The sequence below is a fragment of the Octopus sinensis genome, linkage group LG4 (genome assembly GCF_006345805.1).
Source record: "Octopus sinensis linkage group LG4, ASM634580v1, whole genome shotgun sequence".
NCBI classification, from domain to species: Eukaryota; Metazoa; Mollusca; class Cephalopoda; order Octopoda; family Octopodidae; genus Octopus; species Octopus sinensis.
Window position 1 is genome coordinate 34,618,808 of NC_043000.1, and position 26,598 is coordinate 34,645,405.

Here is a 26,598-nt window from a genome sequence, read left to right on the forward strand (position 1 = left end):
AATATTTAAATAGATACATAGGGGTAAAAATTATTAAAGGTAATAATTTATACCAGTGGCTAGGCTGTGTTAAAAATTGTCCATAGACCATCGGAGTATAGAATTAACCAATCTTTTTAATTTCTTCAAATTGTCTTGCCTGCCGACAGTTAACATGCTAAGAATTTATTTTTTGTGGTTTGAGGATTTGACATCTCTTTTCAGCATGCAAGGAGACCATCTAGTGGTTTTCCTCTCAGTGTGTAATTTATACACATGCATATATATATCTATGTATATATATGTATGCATATGTATATATATATGTATATATATATATATATATGTGTGTGTGTGTATGTATATGTATATGTATATGTATATATATATATATATATATATTTATTTATTTAGTATTAATAAAATAGGAGATGGAATGTGTAACAGACTTTATTGGGTACAACACATTTCGACCCGTTCTGGGTCTCTTCAGGTACATCAATAAAAAGTCTCACTAGAAACATGTGTTGTACCCAATAAAGTCTATTACACATTCCATCTCCTATTTTATTAATACTGTAATCTCAACCACCACTACAAAGTTCCTGCAGTAAATCTACGGATAACAACAGGTAATTGAAACTGCTGTTGCTTTACTCATCATCCTTTTATACATTTTGTACAATTTCTCCATTATATATATAAATATATAAACACAGATATAAATAACCAGATTGAGTTGTAAGAGTTCTTGCCTGAAGATTATTGTGGCATGAAACTTGAGTAACATTCAGTTTAAATAAATCATATACTTTAGAATATTTATTGAGTACTCCCCATGAATTGAGAAACAAGATGAATGTGAAGCAATATATACCATTTCCATCAACAAATTTCTGAAATGGCACAGCCAAAAAATGAATGATGTAATCTAGACTGATGGAAAGCATTCCACTTGGAAAGGGACAACAACGCACCAATCCAAGACGTGTTTTCAACTTGCAACTGACCCACACTATTTACTATGGGTTGGTTGGTTTGTATTTTTAAGCCACATCCTTTTAACATCTTTATTAGGTGTTTTATGAATGTACCAAGTTTCTTTCCGTTCATACTTTGGATAATGACAACTCTGTCAACTCTGTATACACCTATGTTTGACTTATATTATTTCCAGGATGTATAATCATACTGGCTCGTATGTCTCTGTTTTGTCATAGCAACAATGGAGATATGGAAGAATTTGTATTTTTGCTTTTTTTTTTCCAGGCTGAAATGTCATGGAAAAGGGAGAATTTTCTTACATGCATAATTATAGTTCTATATTTACAAGATAAGAAATTATGTATACTACTTACATTATTTACATTTGACAGATATTTGTCCTCATCTTGTTTGTTGTTAACACAACATTTTGGCCTTCATCAGGTGTCTTAGGGAAATTTCGAACCTGGGTTCTCGTTCTTAAGGTATTTTTCGATGTCGTTATTATTATTATATTATTATTATTATTATTATTATTATTCAGGTCACTGCTTGGAGTCGAACTCTGAGATATTGATAAATTGGGTATAGCTGATCATGTATGGAAAAATGGAGACCACCTCCCCTGTGGGATGAAGTTAAAATAATATACAGAGAACACCACTGGAAAATACGTAAACTAAAAGAAGCAGCACATATGCTAGGACACAACAACATCCTAAGCAGACTAAGTGCAAATATGAACAACATATGAGAACTGGTATTAAGGAAGGATAGAAAAATATTAGATTTATAAGCCCTAAAAATTCACTCCATAATTGCTCATGGGCATATGGTGTAGTTGTTAAGAGCGTGGGCTACTAACCCCAAGATTCCGAGTTTGATTCCAGGCAGTGACCTGAATAATAATAATAATAATAATAATGATAATAACAACAACAACAACATCGAAAAATACCTTAGGAATGAGGACCCAGGTTCAAAATTTCCCCAAAATACCTGATGAAGGCTGGAGGGTATATCAGCCTAAACGTGTTAACAACAAACAAGATGAGGACAAATGTCTGTCAAATGTAAATAATATGCATAATTATGTCCATTTGTCATTCCTTGAATGAGTTGCGAATCTTGAAGCAACGTCTAGTGCTTTTAATAATAGGGGTTTTCCAGTAGACAGAAATGTCAGATAATGTGAATTTATACAACTTATTTGTGTTTTAAGTGCTTGAACCAATCTGTGGTGACTGAATTCCCGTTCTGTTGTGTACAACTGGTTGTGGTATTTCAGAATTGATGTTTGCTTTACTGTCTAGTTCTTCTTTCGTGGTATTTATTAGTCTACGTTTGGGATTGGTCATAAAGTTAAGATTTGTGATCCTTCAGTATTATATTTTTTTTTTGTTTTTGCTAAGCATTTGGTTCTCTCTCCTATTTATAATTTTGTTGCTAGATCTTTAGCTTCTCTGTTTATCATCTTCTATATATTGGGGTTTTCCCTCTTGAATTTTTTTTTTTGTTATACAATTATTTCGGGTGTTCTTGTAGCATATCGGTGCTTTCCCTTGTCTGCGAATGAGTTTTTCTGGAGTCTCACAGCAATTTGATATCTACGTGGATTTTATTATTAAATCTTATCTTTATCATCATATTGATGAGGTCAGCTTTGAATTTGTGTGGGTCAGTTGCAAGCTGAAAACGCGTCATGGATTGGTGCATTGTTGTCCCTTTCCAAGTGGAATGCTTTCCATCAGTCTAGATTACATCATTCATTTTTTGGCTGAGCCATTTCAGAGATTGTTTGTTGATGGAAATGGTATATGTTGCTTCGCATTCATCTTGCTTCTCAATTCATGGGGAGTACTCAATAAATGTTCTAAAGTATATGATTTATTTAAACTGAATGTTACTCAAGTTTCATGCCACTATAATCTTCAGGCAAGAACTCTTACAATTCAATCAGGTTATTTATATCTGTTGATTGTTAGCGTGTTCATTGGTTTGTTTTGTTTTATGCTACTGGAATGATTGGGGTTTTTTTTGTCATCTAATTGTTTATGTTCATTGAATTTGTTGGTGAAAATTTGTTTCTATTTTGTTCTGTTGTATTTTTATTGGGTAGCTTATTAATTAATCTAATTAAGGTTGTTTGCTTATGTTTCGGTCAAGTCTGCTTCTTTGATTAGAAGAGGATGGGATCTGTTTTGCATTGTTTAATAATAGAAGATATTCATGGTACAGTGATTTTGTTGATGTAGGTTTTGGTCAAGATTAGTGTGTGTGTGTGTGTTATATTTGTTGGCAAGAGGTATGTTTGTTGTTTGTATTTTGTTTTATTGTTTAATTTCTTTTCACAGTTATTGGATGTGATATGGCTCATTGAATTCACCTGCTAAACTCATTAAAAAGGTTTGCATTTTATGGAGAAGCTTCAGAGTATTTCATATCTTGGGAGTAAAACAATCCTTGGCCATGGTTAAGTAACCTTTGCTAATGTGTATTTTGAAATTTTTTAAAGCCCTTCAACAGCAAAGGGCTAAAAGCCTGGTTTATGGGAGTCGGTGTGTGTGGGTGGGTGGGGTTGATATTGAATTCACCTGACTGCTAATTAATCAGTCATATTTCTTTCATCAAGAAGTATTATGTGATTAGGAAGAATTTGTCTCATATTGGTATTAATATTCATGGCTGCTTGCTTTTGTAGGTGGCACTGCTAATGGTTTATTTTCTTTAATTTTTGCTTTGCTTAAGACAAAATGAGTTGAAAACTTGTGTGTGAGTGTGTGTGTGTGTGTGTGTGCGCGTGTGTATGTGTGTGTGTGTGTGTGTGTGTGCCTGTATGCATGTGTCTATTTGTATATAATTTGGTCAAGGCTTGATTTTATTTAATTTTTGGTGAGTATGTCTGTTGTGTGTTGTATGTCAACTTGGCTTGGGTGTTTATAGTTGAATTCTTAGGGATGTCATTGTGGATAGGTTAGTTGTCTTATTTTGTTAGGAGTTCAGGCCAGTTTTTAAAGATGAATTTATTTTGGTGTCTGCAGTGTAACACGGTCTCATTTCTGTTGCCTAGTGGGATGTGTTTACTGTGATCATGTTTAATTTTTCTGTGCACAAAATGAATATAAAATATACATACACTGTTATCATTTAACATCTGCTTCTTCCCTTGCTGGTATAAGTTGAATGGAATGGCCTGAGTTAGTTTCTGTTCACAGTTACTTCCCTCCTAGGATGCTGTGGCTTCCTTTTGAACATTTCCCTTTTGGCTTGGTTTCTTTGGTTGGATACCCAGTCTGTCACCAGCGCAAGAGAGGTTGTAATGTCCCTGACACAAAACTAACCAATCTTCTCGGCCCTACAATGTCTCTCTTCATTCACCAATATCTTCACAGAGTGCACAAGGTGCATTTTATCATGGCACTGTCACGAGAGAAATTGCCATGTCTTTGATGGCATCAGTGAAGTTGTGAGATATCCTATGAGATCAGAGAATCCTCACTACACTCTGGTGTGTCTATTATCTCAAGGTAAAACATAAAAAAAAAATTACTAGAAGAGGAGATAACGACAGAAAAGGGTGAAGATTGTTGGAGTATGATGGTAGAAATGATATTCAGAGGGAGAGGGAAGTGGCGGAGGAAAAAGGAGTGGATAGCAATGTAGGTGGATGGTGGTAAAGGTGGATGCACCCATATAAAAAAGACACCCAAGCCGGTGCTATGGCAAAAGCACCCACGCTGGCACCAAGTGAAAAGCATCCAAAGCACTTTATAAAGTGGTTGGCATTGGGAAGGCATCCACCCAGAGAAACCATGCCAAAGGAAACAAGTGGAGCCTGGTGCAGCTCTCCAGCCTTGCCAAACCATTCAACCCATACCAGCATAAAAAAAAACAGATGTTAACTGATGATGCTGGTTATTCACAAACACACACACACACACACACACAAACACATATCCATGTACATGCACACACATACACGCATTTTATTTTAACATTTACATCCATAAACACACACACACACACGTGTACGCACATACAAGTGTTTAATTTTGACATTTAGTTTCTTACTGATTAGTATATTGATAAGGTGTTTATTTTGAGAGGAGTGATGGGGTGAGGAAGAAAAGATGAGATGAAAGGAGGAGAAAGAAGACGGGGAAAGAGAAAGAGTTATTGATTTCTCCCCCCCCCCCCTTCCCACCGTCCCAATGTCATTAGGCATTCTGTCCGGAGAACAGTCCTTAGCAATTGGCAACAGTGCAACAACACCAGTGATGTTGTCATCGTCTACATCGTTTCCATTGTGGAGATGAGAGGGGTGAGGGTGGGGTGGGAATGAGATGTGAGGAATGGGAGGAGGAGGAAGAGAAGGAGGGGACAGAACCAACAATAACAACAACAAGATGATGGCTGAAAGGGAAGGAACTGATATAAAGGTGATGGATTAAAGGAACAAATATCACCACCACCACCACCACCACCAGCAGTAGTAGTAGTACAACTACCACTTCCCAAAGTACTACTACTACTACTACTACTACTGCAGTCGCCACCCTTGTCAATGAGATACTTAAATTCACTCCCACCGTATCAAACAGAAATTGTATACATTACAAATAGATGTACTCAGAGTACTGCAGGTGTGTGTGTGTGTGTATTTAACAGTAGTACTAATGAAATTTTAGTGAATGTTTATTTCATTTCTGCATCTGGTTCGCAAATCTCTTACCACTTCTCTTTCACCTGTTCCGCTACTGCTCGTTAGACTGCGGTCATGCTGGAGCACCACCTTGAATGTTTTAGCCAAACATATCCACCCCCGTGTTTATTTTACATTTTTGCTTTTTTAAAATCTTGCTACTTATTTTATCGGACAGTTTTTGCTGAACTGCTAGGTTACAAAGATGCAAACAAACCAACGCCGGCTGTCAAGTGGTGCTGGGAGATAAACACACACATACATAGATATATAAACATATCATCATCATCATCATTGTTTAATGTCTGTTTTCCATGCTGGCATAGGTTGGATGGTTTGACTAGGGACTGGCAAGTCAGGAGGCCGCATCAGGCTCCAATCTGATGTGGCAATGTTTCTACATTCCTAATGCCAGCCACTCCGAGAGTGTAGTGGGTGCTTTTTATGTGTCACCGGCATGGGAGCCAGTCAGGCGGCATTGGTATCAGCTACATTTGGATGGTACTTTTTACGTGCTACTGGCACAGGAGCCAGTCGGGGTATGGGGGCTGGCATCAACCACATTCAGATGGTGCTTTTTACGTGGTATGGTACGGAGCGCCAGTCAGGCGGGACAGGCAATGACCCATGCATAAATGGTGCTTATTACGTGCCACTAGCATGGGAGCCAGTCAGGCGATATATATATATATATACAACAGGCTTCTTTTAGTTTCTGTCTACCAAATCCATTCACAAGGCTTTGGCTGGCCTAACACTATAATAGAAGAGACTTGCCCAAGGTGTCGTAGATGGGTACTGAACCCAGACCCATGTGGGTTGGGAAGCAAACTTCTTACCACACAGCCACACCTACCCCGAAATGGTGTGCATTCTCTCCTGGTGACCCCATAAACTTGCTATCATCCAGTATGCAGAGCTTACAACTGGTAGCACTTGTGCCTGCAAGTTGTTTGCAAAACACGTGCGTGCGTGCGTGCATGCGTGCGTGCGTGCGTGCGTGTGTGTAAAATTTACATATATCTATGACTTTATTTCAATCCAGCTGATATACATTCAAATTCCAGGACAGAGACACTAGTTTGTTGTGTGCTTTTATTTCTAACATTACACATTAGTACATTATTTACATTTGACAGATATTTGTCCTCATCTTGCTTGTTGTTAAACACAACGTTTTGGCTGATATGCCCTCCAGCCTTTATCAGGCGTCTTGGAGAAATTTTGAACCTGGATTCTCATTTCTAAGGTATTTTTCGATGTTATTATTATTATTATTATTACTATTAAAAAGGTATTTTTCAATGTTATTATCAATCGAACTTAGAATCTTGGGGTTAGTAGTCTGCGCTCTTAACCACTATGCCATTTGCCTGTGGGTATATGGTGTAGTGTTATTTCTTTGCTGTTTAATCCATGTCATTGAAACTTTGGTGTGCTTTCTGTTGGAAATTCTTCCAACTGGAACCCATCTTTGATAAGACTGGTGTCAATATATTTGTCAGCCAGGTAGACTGATGCAAATAGGGTTCTGTGCTTTTATTTCTAAGGGATACGACATAACAGACTGTAAAAGGTATTTAATGAAACAGATTAAGGAAACAGATTCTAGATGTAAATTTATGATGAATGACAAGAAAGGAGGTGAAAAGTTGGTCTGTGAAAATGTAACACTTCAACTGCCTCGCTCTCTTCCTGATAACACCATACAATATTAATGTTCCTATTGATGTTGCTGACAAAATGACACTCGACTCTAGGAAATATCTTTGAGAAACGCTTTTCTCACTTTATCATAAATCATGTTAAGGTTAACACTGAGCTTGGTAAAAACCATTCTTCAAGAGATTACAAAAGAATCTGCAGAAGCTATGAACGCCTGTACACAAAAGTTGCTGTTAGAAGCCTTTAGCTACAACAGCAGCTAACTATTTCTTCTTCTTCCTTTTTTTTCCATTTTCTCAACCTTGTAGATCGTCTCGTTCAGTGCCTGCCTGGGATCGCAGTTAGACTACAAGTTGGTCTTCTTACTAAAACACCTGGCCAATATTGGTATTGCTTGTTCCAAGCTGAAGAAATACTTGTTTAAATTTTGGCATTGTTTCATCTTTTCTTTTTCTATGACAACAACAACAATAAACAAAAGAGCGAAGATTCGGTTTCTATCATTGACACATGTAATGAAGACAATCGGAGAGATGAAGGCTATTCTCAGAAATCATACAACCGACTTTAATCTTGGTAGTTTTTGTTTTCCACTGGATAGGTCACAGCTAAATCTATCATTTTTATGGCCAAACTTACTTAGCCAACAATTAAATAACCATTTTCTACAACAGAACACTAAAGAGGACATGGTATGTTCCAAGCAAAATAACCTACAATCATCATTTTTTCAATGGCCATTTCTCAAATGTCTGTTCTCTTCTTCTTCCTCCACCTTACACCCCCACCTTTGATTTTTTTTTTTTTATTTCCCAAACTTTCACTTAATACTTTTAGGATGGAAGTTGTTTTTAGTTCCATATTCACCAAACTATATTCCAAATATTAAACTAAAATACAGCTTTTGTTTCATACATATTAATAATAGAGTTTTTTCTGTCTGTGATGCTGATATATAGTGAAACCTAGCTCAAAGTAATGGGCTAAATAATTGATTCTTTACCAACACCTAACTTGCTCTCTGTCTGTCTGTATGTACCCTCCTACCACCCCCCTCTCTCACTCACTTTTCTTCGCCAGTTGCAATGGAAGCTAACTTACAAACACTCTCACTACAACAACAGCATCATGTATTTTACCTACAACTTACATTATTATTATTATTATTATTATTATTATTATTGTTGGTGTTGTTGTTGTTGCTGTTATTATTATCATCATCATTAGTGTTGTTACGTCAATAACAATAAAATTTACTGCAGCTGCCCATGCATTATGATAATCATTTCCACAGTAATGTATTCAAATATGGAAGATGTTGCAGAGTTTGTTCAGGTCCCCCCCCCCTACATCCCTTAAACACTGAATATTCCTCTTTCAGTCCTGATATTCTTATAAAAGAACCCCAATAAAAAACTTTCATTGGTATACATTGACTGAGAGTTTTAAAAAACGATTTCTTATTTTAGATATGTTTTGTTATTGAGGTTTTGCTATCTTTGATTACCTTTAACCCTTTCGTTACCAATCCGGCTGAAACTGGTTCTGGCTCTGTAGTGGAAAATGTCTTTCTTTCATAAGTTTTGAATTAAAATCTTCCACCAAATCTTAGTCACAATTTATGTTCCTAACACCAGCTGAATGATAACTAAGTCATTTTACTAAATTCTTTGTTAAATTTAAAATTAATTGAAAGAAACATAGAGTGTATCAAAATAAATACAGTAACGAAAGGGTTAATTAATTAGATTGCGAAATTGTAGAGTGATATCTTTAAATATGTTCATTTTTTTTGCTCAAATGATCAGAAGATGCTATAAATATTGTAATATTTCACAACTCCAGTGTTGAGTGACTGGGTAAAGTGTGCCAACAAGGTAACTGGATATTTAGATTAAGACATAGACAACACAAGGCAAAAAAAATAAATGGGCACCAAAAACAACACACAAGATTATAAAGTTAATGTAGTGGGAAAGAAAAGAAAGGAAGACGCATTGACTTTTCAGATATTTGTCCTTTGTCAAAAGGAAGGAGAAGGAAAATTCAGTGTGGGATTCAGAGATGAAGCATGCTGGGATGGCAGACAAGAAGTGAGTTGATTTAGTGGTTTCCAGCAAAGAAAAAGCATACAGCAAGGGAGATGAATGTGGGAACAATGATGTGCATGTGTGTGTGTGTAAGTAGACAAGTCTGTGTGTGTGTGTGTGTGTGTGTGTGTATGAGTGATGTGAATATGACTTGATATTGTGAGGTTCAATAAACAGGGCCTCACTGAGTGTGGATTCATGGTAGATCAGAGGTAGAGTGTGTGTTAGTGTATGGGTAGAATGAGTCCACAACAAACCAAACATTAAGAACCTTTACACAATGTAATTTGTTTCCAACAAAATAAAATTTCTTCATTACAGAAAAATAAAAATAAAATTATATGGCATTGATACTTCACAGAGTTTCCAAAATTTCTCAAAACAGAATCAACATCTAAGAGGTTCTGATTCTATAAATTTGATGACCACATTCTCTTTCTTGCTATGCTTTTGGCTATAGAATCATATAAAATACTTTGGATCTGTTCAGTTTGGCTCACAGATTTTTTAATTAATTTTGTTTTAACTAAACAGTTTGAAACTTCATACACTGGTGTAATTTCTCATGCAGAACACAGTTTACTTTGAACATTTTTGACAAAATTTCGCATTTTAGAAGTTATTTCGTGTTAAAGTCATCGTATTTGGGTAATTTTAACCAATCAACAATGCATATTCAGTTGAAGAAAGCTACTGCTGTTTGTGATGGTAATCGAAGAGGATCAAATTCCAGGTCATCTCTACTAAATGTGACCAAACATACAGCACATACAGCACACCGGTGTTTAAAAGACATATAGAGCTACGGGTCTGCAGCTAGCTTTTTTGTTGTTGACGTATATGTACTTTCAAAATGCTTTATTTTACAATGATGAGATGTATTGTTATTGTTATGATTTTATCTTATTATAATCAACAACAAACACATTTCGTCAATATTAAATTCTTTATTAGATTAAAAATAACATTATCAAAACATGAAAGTAAAACAAAACAAATATGCTTTATTTTCTTCCAGGCACCAACGTAGCTGTTGTGTTTTACGTTGTTCACTGAAAAAATCAGTGGAATCAGTCGATGTCCATACATAAATTATTTTCCTCCTGAAACTTATAAAAAAAGTACACATATTAAGTGCACCTTTCTATAAGCCACACACTAAATTTTCCAGGTAAAAAACAGGGGCTTATACACCGGAAAATATGGTAATTGTAGTGGCAGTGACAAGTTCGCTCGCTGGTTGGTAGTTGATAATGTAGAAGTGGCTCTCTGCCAGTGGAGAGAGAAAGAGTAAGGAATGCATGGTGCTGACTAGAAAGAAAGGATAACATATGAATAAAACAGGGTGGTGACATTTAGTAGAGATGAGCCGGAAGGAGTTCCTCTTTGATTACTATTGCAAACAGCAGTAGCTTTCTTCAACTGAATACACATCGCTGATTGGTTAAAATTACCCAGATATGACAACTTTAATACAAAATAACTTCTAAAATATAAAATTTCGTAAAAAATGTTCAAAGTAAACCATGTTCTGCATGACAAATTACACCAGTGTATGAAGTTTCAAACTGTTTAGTTAAAAAAAATTATTTAAAAAATCTGTGAGCCAAACAAAACACTACTTCCTCTCCTGGACTCCTGTGTTAAAAATACTCAGGATGCATCATGGGTCCAATTACAAATTATGTCATTCCCTTCAACATTTAGCTTTTCCTCCTTTTGATGGAGTCTTTGATTATTCCTGAGCTAAGTTTTAGGTTATTGTTATGCTGCAAATTTCATGATTGCTCCAAAATCTCCAGATTGATTGAGCTATTTTTGATGTCCTTCATCTGATGTATGAAACTGACCTCTTTTAATGACATGCTGCCCCAAATTATGACATTACCAATAGCTTAATTAAGTGCCAGATCCTGATTGGTCGTTGGATGGACACTTGGCTGTCAAAACTAAACCAACTCACTCTCAAATCACTTGACCCTGGTGCTGGTTGCTGGAGCCTACCGATGAGTATTTAGAAGGAAATTTGGCAGGATGGTCAGTGACCTGTTGACATTCATTGACGCTGCATTGAAGAAACCAAAGAACAAAAGAAAAAAGGAGAAAGGGAAAAAAGCATTCAACACCAGAGCTGAAGACACCTCTGAAAAAGTGGGGGCACCATGTCGCAAATGTTAGAGGATTAGGGGCCGAAACTGGATGTAGTTCCTCCTGATGATGTCTTTAGCCACTGGATCCTATAAAAGAACTGTTGAGATAGCGAACCACGAACCATGATTGGAATTCCCCATTTGATCAATGAGAGAAAACTTTGTTTTGTATTTCCTAGTGAACATTAAGGAAAACCTGTTTTTCATAGAAATAAAAGTACAACAAGCACCACAAGCTGGAATTTCTTTGGTCAATGTCTGATAATATTATCCATGTGCAAAATCATTCTCAATCAAAAGAGTAGTGTACACAGCAGAAGATATACCTTTTGTCCCCACTTCTACTCCAACTGTCAATCCCCTAAGAATGGAATGTGAGTCAACCTTTGCTGAAGATGAACCTCAACAGATACCCTGCAGTATCGCACAGGTCAACACAAACAACTACAACAACAGCAAACTCAATAAAAACTAAGTGTTCTCCTACTCCTCCTCCTACAGCAATAACAACAACAACAGTGACAATAACAAAAATAAAAATATGTACAACAATAACAAAAACTGCAACAATAGCAACAGAATCAAATCATCAACAAACACAAACTGAAAATCAATCCCATTGGCAGAGATTGACTTATATGTAGAAGACAACACACAGAGTTTAATCCTAGGTAGTTGCACGGGTTAGCCAGTAGGGCAGAATGTCACTACTGCCTCATATTGCTCTCCCCTTCTCACATGCCATAGTGACAGACAGGATTACAAAAAAAAAAGCATCTACAGAGGGTAACAAAAACATACAGAATGTAATAAAGATAGATACAGAGGGTAATATAGACATATACAGTGGATAATAAAAGTCACATACAGAGCGTAATTAAAGACATATACAGAGGATCTGGAACAGTAGTGGCACTGTGACATTTCGCACCAAATATTCACTTGCTATTCAAACAAATGGTATTGAAACAGTGCTATGGTGGTGTCCCTAAATACGAAGAGTTTTTACCCTGTGCAATGAGAGATTTAGGGCTCCTGGAATAATTAAACAATAGTAGAGTACAAAGACTGTTCCTTTTCATGTGGTTTGGCAAGGTTTTAAGATCCTATCTACCCGGTGTATTTTGATCACTGTTAGGTTGGGTGATAGTCACCACCTTTACAACTGCACGATTCTTAACAAAAGATTCTATGCTTTCTGACTGGAAGATCATATGTTAATCTTAGATAATCCTGCTATATTCTTATCGTAGAAGAACCAAACAAAGCAAATGCTCTTAAGCAAAATAATTATTGTGTTCTTTGAGTTAGCACCTAGTGGTACCTTACAAACTGAAACAACATCAAAAGATTCCTTTGTTCAAGAATTTTATTGTAATTTTACACACAAATACACACATATACTTACATATAGGCACACAAATATTTACATATACACACACAAACACGTGATTATATATACACAAAAACACGCTCACACATGTATATACAAACACATGCACACAAATACTAACATACACATACATTCACTTACATACATATACTTACACACACACATACATATACAAATACATACGCAATCACACTTATACTTACATACACAGATAAATACACACATATACAGTGACAAGTGGGTTAATATATACACATTGATAGATGAGTGCTTATTGATTTATGTTAAGCACATGTGCATAGTTAAATGCATATGTACACTCACACACATGTATACATACATACATACGTATGTATGTACATACGTACGCATGTACATACATACAAATACATACATGTATACATACATACATAGACACATACATGTATACATATGTACATATATATATACATATATATACTTACACACACACACATATACATATGGACATACATACCTACACACATAGATGTATACAAATGTACATATATACATACATACCACCCACATGGACTTCAATAAATGCTTTTATACTACTTTTATACGCATCAACATACATACGTGCATATCTACATACATACACACACAAACACCTTCACACACATTCATAAACACATACATGCATCCAAGCATACATATATACATCTGCATAGACAACATGTACATAAAAACACACATATACATACAAACATACAGACCTACACACAAAAATATACATCTACATAGATATAAATACATGTACACACACACACATTAATTCCCAAAGCAAATCCAATTTGTTTTGGGAATGAAGATTGGCAAAAGGGGCTGCCCATATTGACTGTCCGCTCCCTAGTGGTTGATAAATCCACCACAGGATTAGGAAGAGACCCTATCACTCTGGCTGCAAGGGAAATTCTGTCCCAGGTTCGGAGCTGCAAGGTTACAGTTCTTATTTTGTCAAAAACATCTCTAAATGAGTTCTTGAAGGAAAGGTGTTTGATATGTCATCCAGATTCACTTCTTATTGGACGCTTAAAAAGGCCACTGTCTATGTACCAACAGGTATATATATATATAATATATATATATATATATATATAGATATGTGTGTACACACATACATACGCATATATACGTATATTCTTTTATTCTTTTTTAGTCATTTGACTGCAGCCATGCTGGAGCACCACCTTTAGTCAAACAAATCGACACTACAACTTATTCTTTGTAAGCCTAGTACTTATTCTGCTGGTCTCTTTTGCCAAACTGCTAAGTTATGGGGACATAAACACACAAGCATTGGTTGTCAAGTGATGTAGGGGGAACAAACACAGACAGACAAACATATATATATATATATATACGACAGGCTTTTTTCAGTTTCTTTCTATCAAATCCACTCACAAGGCTTTGGTCGGGCTGAGGCTGTAGAAGACACTTGCCCATGGTGCCACGCAGTGGGACTGAACCTGGAACCATGTGGTTGGTAAGCAAGATACTTACCATGTGTGTATATATATATATATATATATATATGTATGTATCTGTGTATGTGAAAATATATATATATATATATATATATGTATGTACGTGTGTGTGTATATATATATATATATATATATATATATGCATATAGACACATGCATATATATATGTACATACTGATATATATACATATATATATAGACACACAAACAATTTCATTTGAAATTACGTCAGCAAATAGCCACAGTGAAAACTACAAATGTATATATGGCATGTGTGTATGAATGTTTATATGTATGCTTGCGTAACTGATTGTATATGCATGTCTGCATAGCTGTATATATCTACACATACACACACATATGATATATGTATCTACATATGCATATACATACATATACAAATCTACATCAATAAATTATGCAGACATATGTGAATACATAGCTTAACAATGGACACAGCTTGTTTGTGTGTGTGTGTGTATATATCTTACATACATATCTGTAGCTCAGTAGAGTTTATCTCCCTGCATCTTGAGTATGTATGTCCTAGCTCTATACAGCCTACCTTCTCATACCTCATGTGGATACAGCTTGTTTTCTTACACTTCATGTATGCAGATATATATATATATATATATATATATATATATATATATATATATATATATCATATCTTTCTAAACCTCATATATGTCCAGCTCTCTATAGCTTGTCTTTATATATACCTCATATACACAACGCTAGTCTTTCTATAACTAACATCAACAGCAATATCAAAATCTAATCAAATGAAAATTGTAGTTGTGATCCCTGTGCCGGTAGCATGTAAAAAGCACCATCCGAACGTGGCCGATGCCAGTGCCACTTTGATTGGCTTCAGCGCTGGTGGCACGTAAAAACCACCATCCAATCCTGGTCGACCAGCTCTTCTGATCTCTGTGTCAGTGGCACATAAAAAGCACACACTACACTCTCGGAGTGGTTGGCATTAGGAAGGGCATCCAGCTGCAGAAACACTGCCGCCAGATCAGATTGGGGCCTGGTGCAGCCTCCTGGTTTCTCAGACTCCAGTCGAACCGTCCAACCCATGCCAGCATGGAAAACGGACGTTAAACGATGATGATAATGATGATATATATATATATATATATATATACTTTATTTAAAGCAGCAGAAAATTCAACAAAATCTGTTACTCTGAGTTTCTCGTTGCCGTTCATCAGACAGTTTTTGCTAGAAAAAACTGTCTGATGAACGACAACGAGAAACTCAGAGTAACAGATTTTGTTGAATTTTCTGCTGCTTTAAATAAAGCATATTACTCTACCACTGGTATTTGAGTACTCTTTTTTCCACCTTGTTTCACATTTATGTGTTTACTCCGGTATGTATATATATATATATATATATACATATACATACTTCTATTAAAGCTGCAAATTGTGTGTGTGTATATATACACACACATGCACGCACACACACACATACACATATATAGCTTATACCTACATAGTTTGTCTTTATATAATTTACATGTTTGTGTGTATGTGTGGTGTGTGTGTGTGTATGCCTGCATCTACATATATATGTTTTTCTTTGGGGTTTAAGTTCTTTACCAAATTCCTGCCAGTTCCTAACAAAATAACATGGTTTCCTTGTTTGAATGAAAACAGTTCAAAGGATTTCTGAAAACATGAGTGAGCATAAGTGTGTTTGTGTGTGTGTATGTGTGTGCCTGTAAATATACATAAGTGTATGTGTGAATAATTTGAGTGAGTGTATATAAGCGTTTATATAAGCATGTGTAATACTTGAGTGAATGAGTGGAGGAAACCTGTGGAAGAGGAAGACCCAGGAAGATGTGGGACAAAGTGTTGAGAAATGATCTTCAGAGGTTGAGCCTCACAGAAGAGATGACAAAGGGCTGCGATTTTTAGCGATTTGCTGGGCTTGAGAAGACCCATCAGTTAAAATCCAGGACATAAAAGCATGTCTTTTATAGCCATGCCACCACCACCACCATCACAACCCATCCTCCACTCCAATATATTCACCCATTCCCTGCCCATGCTCACCACCCCTCCATCCTCCCTTACATACTTCTCTGCACACAATATGTTCTTGTTGAATCCCTTCCCCACTATATATACTCCTAATAACTCTCCCTCCTGCCGCTACCTGTGTCCACTCCCTACATCCCCACCACTACTAGCTCCCACTCACCCTCTCCATTCCCTGGTTCACTTCCCTATATACACCTTCCAGTAATTTGGTTTTATGGCCTCGCCCCCTTCCTCATCACATTTTCCTATCTTCTCTCTTTCCCCTTTCCCTACTCACATACTCTCTCTCTTTCACGCCATCGGAGGCAGTCATATTTTCTTTGTAATGTAAAGCATCTTCTTCTGTCTCTCTATCTGCGCCACCCCCACCCCATCTGCGCCAATGTAGGGGGCCTTGCCCTGCAAGTTACTTGGTGGCCTCACTGCTGCTGGTGCCACACAAAATCATTCATAAAGTGGTTGGTGTAAGGGGGGTGGGGCTCCAGCCATAGAAATCATTTCAAAGAAGACAACGAAGCCTAGTGCAGCTCTCTGGTTTGCCAGTTCCTGTTAAACCGTCCAACCCATGCCAGCAAGGAAAATGGACATTAAATGATGATGATGATTTGAACAGCAACTGATGATATGTGTGGCATCTTCCATACTTGTATGGCACAATCAATGATCTCAATCCCAGTGTGGAGACTCGGAGGTGTCCTTTCTTCTTTTGTTAAAAAGTGATTTAGTAGTTCTCTCTTCTTGGATAGCAGCAGTACAACCTTTGAAACGTGGCAAATCTGTGGCAGGTCTGAGAGTGGCTACCATTCCTGTCAATGTTGATATTGTCTAATTTGCAGTATATTTAGCCATGCATAACTTTCTGCTTGCATGTTGAGCATTACTACTCCAAGACCACCCTGCCCACACTATTATAAAGCAGCTGGTATTAAGATGGGTAACCAGCCATGGAAACCTTGCCAAAGCAGACTTCCAAGCCCAACACTGCCCTCTGGCTCACTGGACCCTGCCAAATCATCCAACCCATTCCAGCATGGAATCATCATCGTCATTGTTTAACGTCCTCTTTCCATGCTGGCATGGGTTGGACAGTTTGACTGGGGCCTGACTAGCCAGGTCACTCTGGGCTCCAGTTTAATCTGGCAATGTTTCTACAGCTGGATGCCCTTCCTAATGCCAACCACTCCGAAAGTGTAGCAGGTGCATTTTAAGTGCCACCAGCACAAGAGCTAGTCAGGCAGCACTGGCATCGGCCATGTTTGGATGGTGCTTTTTACGTGTTACTGGCACAGGAGCCAGCCAAGGGGTACTGGCATCAGCCACGTTCGGATGGTGCTTTTTACATGCCACTGGCATGGGGTGCTAGTCAGGCAGCACTGGCAATGACCCACGCATACATGGTACTTATTGCATGCCACCAGCATTGGAGCCAGTCAGGCAGCACTGGCATCAGCCACAACTACAATTTCCATTTGATTATGATTTGACTTGATTTTGATTTTACTTGACTCAAAAGGTCTCCTTAAGCATGACGATGAGTTCCACCATCCTTGGTTCACATGGGACAGCTGTGCACTCAAAGTACTTCTTCAGGAGTTCTTCACCTAATCTCATGATGATGCTATTTTCATTTTTAAGTACACATAAAATATACTCCTTCCTCTCTTTGCTGTTCAGTGGATGCTGTCCAAGTGACATGATGCAGCACTCAGGTGCTGTTTGGACTAACCATTTGCCTCTACCACCATCTCTTTGCACAAGACAGATTCTGTCAGCATCACTGTCAATTTGGAAGCTACTTGTAGAGGTAAATATCCTTCTAGTTGTGGAGCTCATCAAGTGTCCAGCTGATTGTAAGTGACAGCATCGGTACAACAAGAGCCTTCTGGGGATATAGTCTGATGGAATGTTAAACATCTCTGACTGCCAGGTCATCTGAGGAATTCATTTATTACTCTAGCTTTGCCCATGCATATGTATGCACAGATGGAAGCCCACATGCATGTAGCTAGTGTTCCTACACTGTCAGTGGAGAAAATTGTTGATATTGTAGTAATAATGTTTAGGCTGAGGTAATAGTAAAAGTATAGTGTCAATAATGTTTAAATTGCAGGAATAATGCTTACTCTCCTCTACAGCTCATATTCATCACCAACCACTCCTTCACCTTTGTTTAACAATATTCCTCCTACCCCTACCTCATCTCTCATCATCTACCACTCTCTTCCAACCCCATGCTTCGGCAACCTCTGCCCACCCATCCTTTCTGTGCTTCTGTCCCTATTCTCGCTTCCATTCATCTTCTTGTACTTTGAAGTTATACCCTGACAACTTGTCAGACCCCTCCCATCTTTATGTCTCTATCCAGCTCTGCCATAAAGTAGCCATGCATCTCATCTTCAGTAATGAATCTCTTCCTATCCCTCAATCATACTCTAACCTCAACACCTGGCATGAAACCACCCCTCTTTTTGCAATACTCCTAATCAGCCAAGGCAGAGGTGGCTGGGTGACTGGGTGGAGTCTTCTGTCTTGCAAATAACATGGTGACCTCACAGTTGCTGGTGCTATGAATAATAGCACCCAGTACTCTATAAAGTGAATGGCATTGAGAAAGCCAACTAACATTAGAAGCCATGCTGAAGGAGACACCGCAACATGATACAGTCCTCCTATTCATTGGGTCCTGTGAAGCCATTGGACCTATTCTCACGTGGGAATTCATTGGGTCCTGGGGAGCCATCTGACCTATTCTCATGTGGAAGACAGATATAAAATGACGACGGTAATAATTTTGATATTGTTATAATAATGTTGGAATTCAGTAAGAATTTGTGTGAAGTAAGCAGTTGTTTCCACAGTGTTCAGGGTCCATGAGAGACCAGAGATGGTGATGACACACTTGGACAGTTGTAAGTAAATGATCAAGGGTAAAACATGAAAACTGTCCTAGAAAACATAATTTTGGAAAATGTTCAAAACAGAATGTTCAGTTTTATCTTTTAATATTTACTTGTTTCAGTCTTTAGACTGCGGCCATGCTGGGGCAATGCCTCAAAGAATTTCAGTCGAATGAATTGATTCAATAACTTTTTCAAAGCTTGGTACTTATTCTATCAGTCCTTTTTGCTGAACTGCTATGTTATGAGGATGTAAACACACCAACACAGGCTGTCAATCGGTGGTGGCGACAAACACATACACATATGATGGGCTTCTTTCAGTTTCCATCCACCAAATCCACTCACAAAGCTTTGGTTGGCCCAAGGGTCTACTATCACACAGTGGGACTGAACCTGGAATCATGTGATCGAGAAGCAAACTTCTTACCATACAGCCACACCTGCACCTATGTAACAACTGTAATTACTGCTTCGTTAGGATTTTCAGAGGGCACAAAACACAGTAACATTAGTAAATTTTATTTGCATTACTTCTTGACTCACCTTTGTGTATGCAAAGGTTAAGTCAAAAAGCAACACAAATAAAAATTGCATTACTTTCTGACTCAACCGAGTGTGTGTGTGTGTGTTTGTGTGTGTGAGCTGAAATACTGAATGTTCCTTTGTTGTTATTTTTGTTTGTTTTACACATACACACACACATAAATATACAAATAAAAATGTGAAATACAAATTACTTTTTCAGAGTTAATTACTCAACAGTAATCAAAAGTTGTGCTGTTTGATAAATACTTGCATTTTTAATTTCAAATTGTAACAATTTCAATAATGCAGTCGCCACCATAAAGCGCTGCTGTCTGTAAGAAATGTTTTTATTCATGACATACAACCTAATTTCATTGCCTTCTGGTGTTTAAATCCATCCAGCCTTTGGAGGGTAACATGGACAAACAAGACCTTGTGGAGAAACTTGTGGTAAGGAGTTTGCCTCCCAACCACATGGCTCCAGGATCAATTCCAATGCATGGCACCTTAGGCAAATGTCTTATACTATAGCCTCATGCTTACCAAAGCCTTGAGTAGATTTGGTAGATGGAAACTGAAAGAATCCCCTCATAGGTGTGTGTGTGTATTTGTCCCCCACCACTGCTTGACAACCAGTGTTGGTGTATTTATGTACCCATAACTTATCAGTTCAGCAAAAGGGGTCGATGAAGTAAGTACCAGGCCTAAGGAAAAAGTACTGGATGTCGATTGCCCCAGCATCGCCACAGCCTAATGACTGAAACAAGTCCAGTTGATAGAAGGTGTTGCACTTGTATCTATTTATGTCTCTCCTGTTGACAGTTATGCAGACTTAGTGAGAGGCACCTTGGCCAAGGGCCCAATGCAGAAGCACTGGACACAGAATATTCTTTTCTACTCTAGGTGCAAGGCCCGAAATCTTTGGGGAGGAGCTAGTCGATTAGATCGATCCCAGTACACAACTGGTACTTCATTTATCGACCCTGAAAGGATGAAAGGTAAAGTTGATCTCAGTGGAATTTGAACTCAGAACGTAAAGACAGAGGAAATACCGATAAGCATTTCGCCCGGTGTGCCGACGTTTCTGCCAGCTCGCTGCCTTACTGGACACACAATATTGAGCCATTGAGCTTTTCAGTCTAATTTCACCTAAAAACTCAACCAACCAAGACAGGAAGGGGTGATATGTCAGTGCCTTCAGCTTATAGCTTATTACCAATACAACCATACAAAGTCGGAAACTATTGGATGAGAACAACAGTATTATATAGATAACAAGGGAATTTACATTATTTACATTTGTCGGATATTTGTCCTCATCTTGTTTGTTGTTAACACAACATTTCGGCTGATACACCCTTCAGCCTTCATCTGGTGTCTTGGGGAAATTTCGAACCTGGGTTCTCATTCCTAAAGAATTTTTCGATGTTATTATTATTATTATTATTATTCAGGTCACTGCCTGGAATTGAACTTGGAATCTTGGGGTTAGTAGCCCACGCTCTTAACTACTACGCCATATGCCCACAGGCATATGGCGTAGTGGTCTTAACCTGAATTTGAAACTTCCCCAAGATACTTGATGAAGGCTGGAGGGAATATCAGCAGAAACGTGTTAACAACAAACAAGATGAGGACAAAAAATCCGTCAAATGTATATAATGTACATAAGTCCTCATCTCTTAAATATAGAACTAGAACAAGGGAATTTGTTGGAACAGTGTATAAGATATATGTCAGAAAGGGGCAAAGATGAATAACAACAGTAAAAGTGGGTTTTGTTGGATAAGATGATAACAATGCCGGACGTGATCGGTTAACAAATGCCAACTAACAACACCATCAAATGCCATTCGTTGACATTGGAAGAGATGCAGTTAAATTGATGGCACTGTCTTTTACAATGAGACAATGGTAAAAACAGATGTGGGAGAGTAAGGCATTGGTGATACAGCAGTTAGGTCAGACGTGGGACTGTGGAGTTAGAGCTGTGTGATGACAGAGGAGTGGAGGCACACTGTGTCACAGCTAGCAACACGCCAGTAACGATAGCAATAAGGTGGTGGTTGTGACAATAATGGTGATGATGTTGGCGGAGGTGATGCTGATGATAGTAACAGAGCTGCATGGCAACATATAATGGCCTGTAGATAACATTTGATAAAACAATAATGATGTCTTTAGAATAATCATAAAGATAAACTTTCTTTTAAGAATCATTTTAGCAGGTAAAAGAGACACAAATATTACTGGTATTTCATCGATACTGGAAGGACTGAGGAACACAATGATATCTGGGCAAGCATATACATACATACATACATACATACATACATACACACACATATATATTTGTACATATACATACACACACATATATATTTGTAGATATACATATATACACACACACACACATATATTTGTACATATACATACACACACACACACACACACACACACACACACACACATATATTTGTACATATACATACACACACACACATATATATATTTATATATATATATTTGTACATATACATATACACACATACACAATAGATGCTATAGAGAGACAAGTTTGGTACGCAGCTGTTCAGAAAAAATACATTGCCATCTTAATAATAATAATAATAATAATAATGATTTCATTTATTTGCCACAAGGGTGAAGGATGAGGGGGACAATACAAAGACAGACATAAAGTGTAGGGGTTTACATATAATGAAATGATAAAAAAAAAGTGAAAGAAAGAAAGTATACACGGTATACACTGAAAAAGAAGGGACACATACATAGCATACAGAGGTTTAAAAACAACAACAACAACAATAAACTCTATATACTGAGTAATTCTATACTTGTTTGATGTTTAGAAATGTGCCATATTGTGTAAATATTAATAATATGAGATTGCTAGTCCAATCAATACATAACGACTCTGGTAGTAATAAGTCATTTCAGACATTTGGTAGTTTGGAAAAAAATCCTCATAGAAATCCTTCAAATAGATGTGTGTATAAAGTGTGTGTGTGTTTATCTCCATAAACTGTGATACATATGCACCAATCTATCTGCCTGCCTGCCTGTCTGTCTGTCTATGCACCTATCTATCTATCTATCTATCTATCTATATATATATATATATATATATATATATATATATATATATATATATATTATGATAAAAAATACAAAGCAAAAAGCCTTGTGAAAAACAGTTACCCAGGGTTCCCTGGTTGAGATATTAATTTATTTTGCCATTTATGAAGATGGTGAAAACAATGACAGTTTAGTAACTGCATTCAATGCAACTGACGTTTGAATGAGCACATGCATTTAGAATAAAAATGGAGAAAAATGAAGGGGAGATAATGAACTGAACAGTAAATATAACCAGTGTCTTACACATGTGTACAAAAAATTACATAAAACAACACTGGAATGTGTTCTCCTTAAATTTCGCTAAGATGTATTTTATAAAGTGTGGGCATGAAGAAAAAATCTCATATTTATGCAGTTACTGAAGGTTGTTTTTTTTTAAAAAGATACAGCTTTTCAAGTGATCATAGAGAACTTTTTGACTATTAATATAAAGGTTTGGCTTAAGAAAGGACCTCCCATTTGATGCAGTTGATTTCGTTATTAAGTCTCCTTTACCCTCTTCTATCTCTTCCTGTCTCTCTCCCTCTTTCTATCTCCATCTTCATGCTGATACTAGTGAGATATCTGTGTTGGAAGCTAGGAACAATTGGTTTAATATCCCTCTTATTTATAATGTAACTGCTTTTGAGACCAAACAGAAGCTTGGCACTTCCCATCTTTTCCTCCCAATACAATATCAGGCCTGTGGCAAAGACACCTTATTCGCAACATTCAAATACACCCAAACAATCTCTAAAGTATCCAACCAGGGTAAGGACAATAATTTTACAGGGCTGAGTTCAATTCCTTGGTTATATAAATTGAACAGCCAGTGCCGGTTAACTGGGCCACTGCCGCCTGACTGGCTCCTGTGCTGGTGGCATGTAAAAAGCACCATTCAAGTGTGGCTGATGCCAGTACCACCTGACTGGCCTTCATACTGGTGGCATGTAAAAAGCACCATCCAAGCATGGCTGATGCCAGTACCGCCTGACTGGCCCTCATGCTGGTGGCTTGTAAAAAGCACCCACTACACTCTCAGAGTGGTTAGCGTTAGGAAGGGCATCCAGCTGTAGAAACATTGCCACATCGGATTGGAGCCTGGGGCAGACTTCTGGCTCACCAGCCCTCAGTCAAACTGTCCAACCCATGCTAGCATGCAAAGCGGATGTTAAACGATGATGATGATGAACAGTGAGAAACTAGCTCTGGTCCATCTTTTATCCCTAACCATTAGCCTAATGGGTTTGTGTATAAGGGGTGGGGCTGTAAAATTCCTAGTTTTGGGTAAAAGAAAATTTAGAAGGATCAGTTAATTATGATTTTATTCAACATATTCCCTTCTCAGATTCACACACTCATTGCAGGGGTCCTTCAGTTTTTTTAAACCCTGTAAAAGAAGTTAGAAGGTTGGGCTTCCAACCTGGCCTTTTGCAATGCCCTTAAAGCCAGGAACTATTTTTAACCTCTCACCTGTTGCCAGGTCCATAAGGTGAAACAAAGAGATGATTAAATATTTATTTACATGTAGCACTGAAAACATGTAGGAGGAAAATGTGACTTGCTATTCTGAATACATCAGGAAGTTTGTTGAGTGAGATTTCAGAGGAGAAATACAGGATTAGTCTTGCCTGAAAATGGTATTTGACTTTCAAAGAGATATGTATAAAATCTACCCAGCACAAGATTAAGTAATCAGCTCTCCTAGTTCTTGTCTTATTAGTAATGCAGGGTTAATATCATTATTTTTAAAAATTGTAAACAGTGATGAAATTGCCTTAAATTATGGTGTCAAAGTTTAGATCAGATCCTTGATATTTATAAATGTTACAGTTTAATTAGTGAGGTAAGTTAATTACAATACATCCTCACTTAATTATTTGTAAATGAATGTTAAAAATAAAGATGAAACAATTTTTTTTTTGTGCCTGGGGACAGTCACTCTGTTTTAATGCCATATTAATTAATACACTCACCGGTTCAATTTCCATTCATTTATAATTTTTTTTTTCTAAAATTTCCATTGCTTCATGAATCCATTTGCAGATTCATTAATGCATAATACATTAATAAGTTTATTGTAGAGAAAACTATGGTTAAAACCAAACATGTTCAGCTAATTGTAGAACCATTTCTCCATGCAAACATGTAACAATAGATAGTAAATACAAACAGAAATCGTGTCCAGTCAATGGTTTTCATTACTCCTCTTTTTTCCCATCTTTTGCATGTTTCAGTCAGTAGAATGTGGCCATGCTGGGGCACCACATTGAAGAATTTTAGCTGAACAAATCGACCCTGGTATTTGTATTTTTTTTAAGCCTGGTACTTTTTCTATCAGTCTCTTTTGCCAAACTGCCAAGTTATGGGGATGTAAATACACCAACACCGGTTGTCAAATGGTGGGGGGGAGGCAAAAACAGGCACACACACACATGACAGGCCTCTTTCAATTTCTGTCTACCAAATCCACTCACAAGGCTTTGGTTGGCTCAAGGCTATAGTAAAAGATACTTGCTCAAGGTGCCACACAGTGGGACTGAACCTGGAACGTTGAGGCTGAGAAGGAAACTTCTTACCACATAACCATAGAAGAAGAGAAAACAAAAACATTGAATTTTAAATTTGACAGTAATTATTTTTTTTTTTACAAGTGCACAAAACTGGATTCATAGAGATGAATGAGATGGTTTGTGCCTTTCTCAAGGGTTTTACCAGTAAATCAAACAATAATTCTATAGAAAACAAAGTCAGTATTTAGTTTAGAGTGAATGCTTGAATTGAAACCTTAACCCTCTAGTATCTACATCTGCTTCAGCTCCTATCTCTTGATGTCTGGTATTCTAAATAAACAATTGAAATCTAATTATATTTACTTATTTGAGTCAAACTTCATGTTTTCCATGATCTTCTGTAAAACAAGAACAATGGCATTTGCACTCAATAAATTCTTATTTACTCTCCAGTAATCTTTGTTTAAACTGATTACTTTCTTCGATGGAAACAATATTTTAACACAAAATACTCTCTGATATGCACAAAATAATAAACCTTACCTTGTATTAAATAAACTAACAATAACTATGAAAACCAAAGAGGAATTTGTTTTGTTTCTATCACACAACTGGTTTCCTATTCTGTACAGTCTCTGGTGCTGCTGGATGTGTCTGGCGTGTTACGCAGTCCCAGAGTTCAGTAAAATAGAAGGCAGGATGGTAAGCTCAATAAAAATAATCAATGCTTTAAAACGGTTAACAAATGAATTAAAAAATGCTCTGGTGGTTTTGAGTCAACAGTAAAATGGTCAACACTGACTTCTTTCTTTTCCAACCAAACCAGAACCACAGACTTATGGTAATGCCAGAACAAGACTCACAGATGTTTCCCTCCACTAGGAGCTTACCTCCACTCTATTTGTGGTTGTTGTTGTTTACATTTTAAATCTGAATGTTGACAGGTAATTCATATTATTGGCTTCATTTATTCAGAAACACAAAT

At 37.1% G+C, this 26,598-nt stretch overlaps 1 protein-coding gene across 1 annotated transcript in view; it reads right to left on the reverse strand.

Annotated features, from left to right (window-relative positions):
* Nucleotides 1–26,598, reverse strand: part of LOC115211064 (S-adenosylmethionine sensor upstream of mTORC1) — a 254,580-nt gene that overhangs the window by 84,304 nt on the left and 143,678 nt on the right. The gene's annotated exons all lie outside the window — the stretch shown is intronic.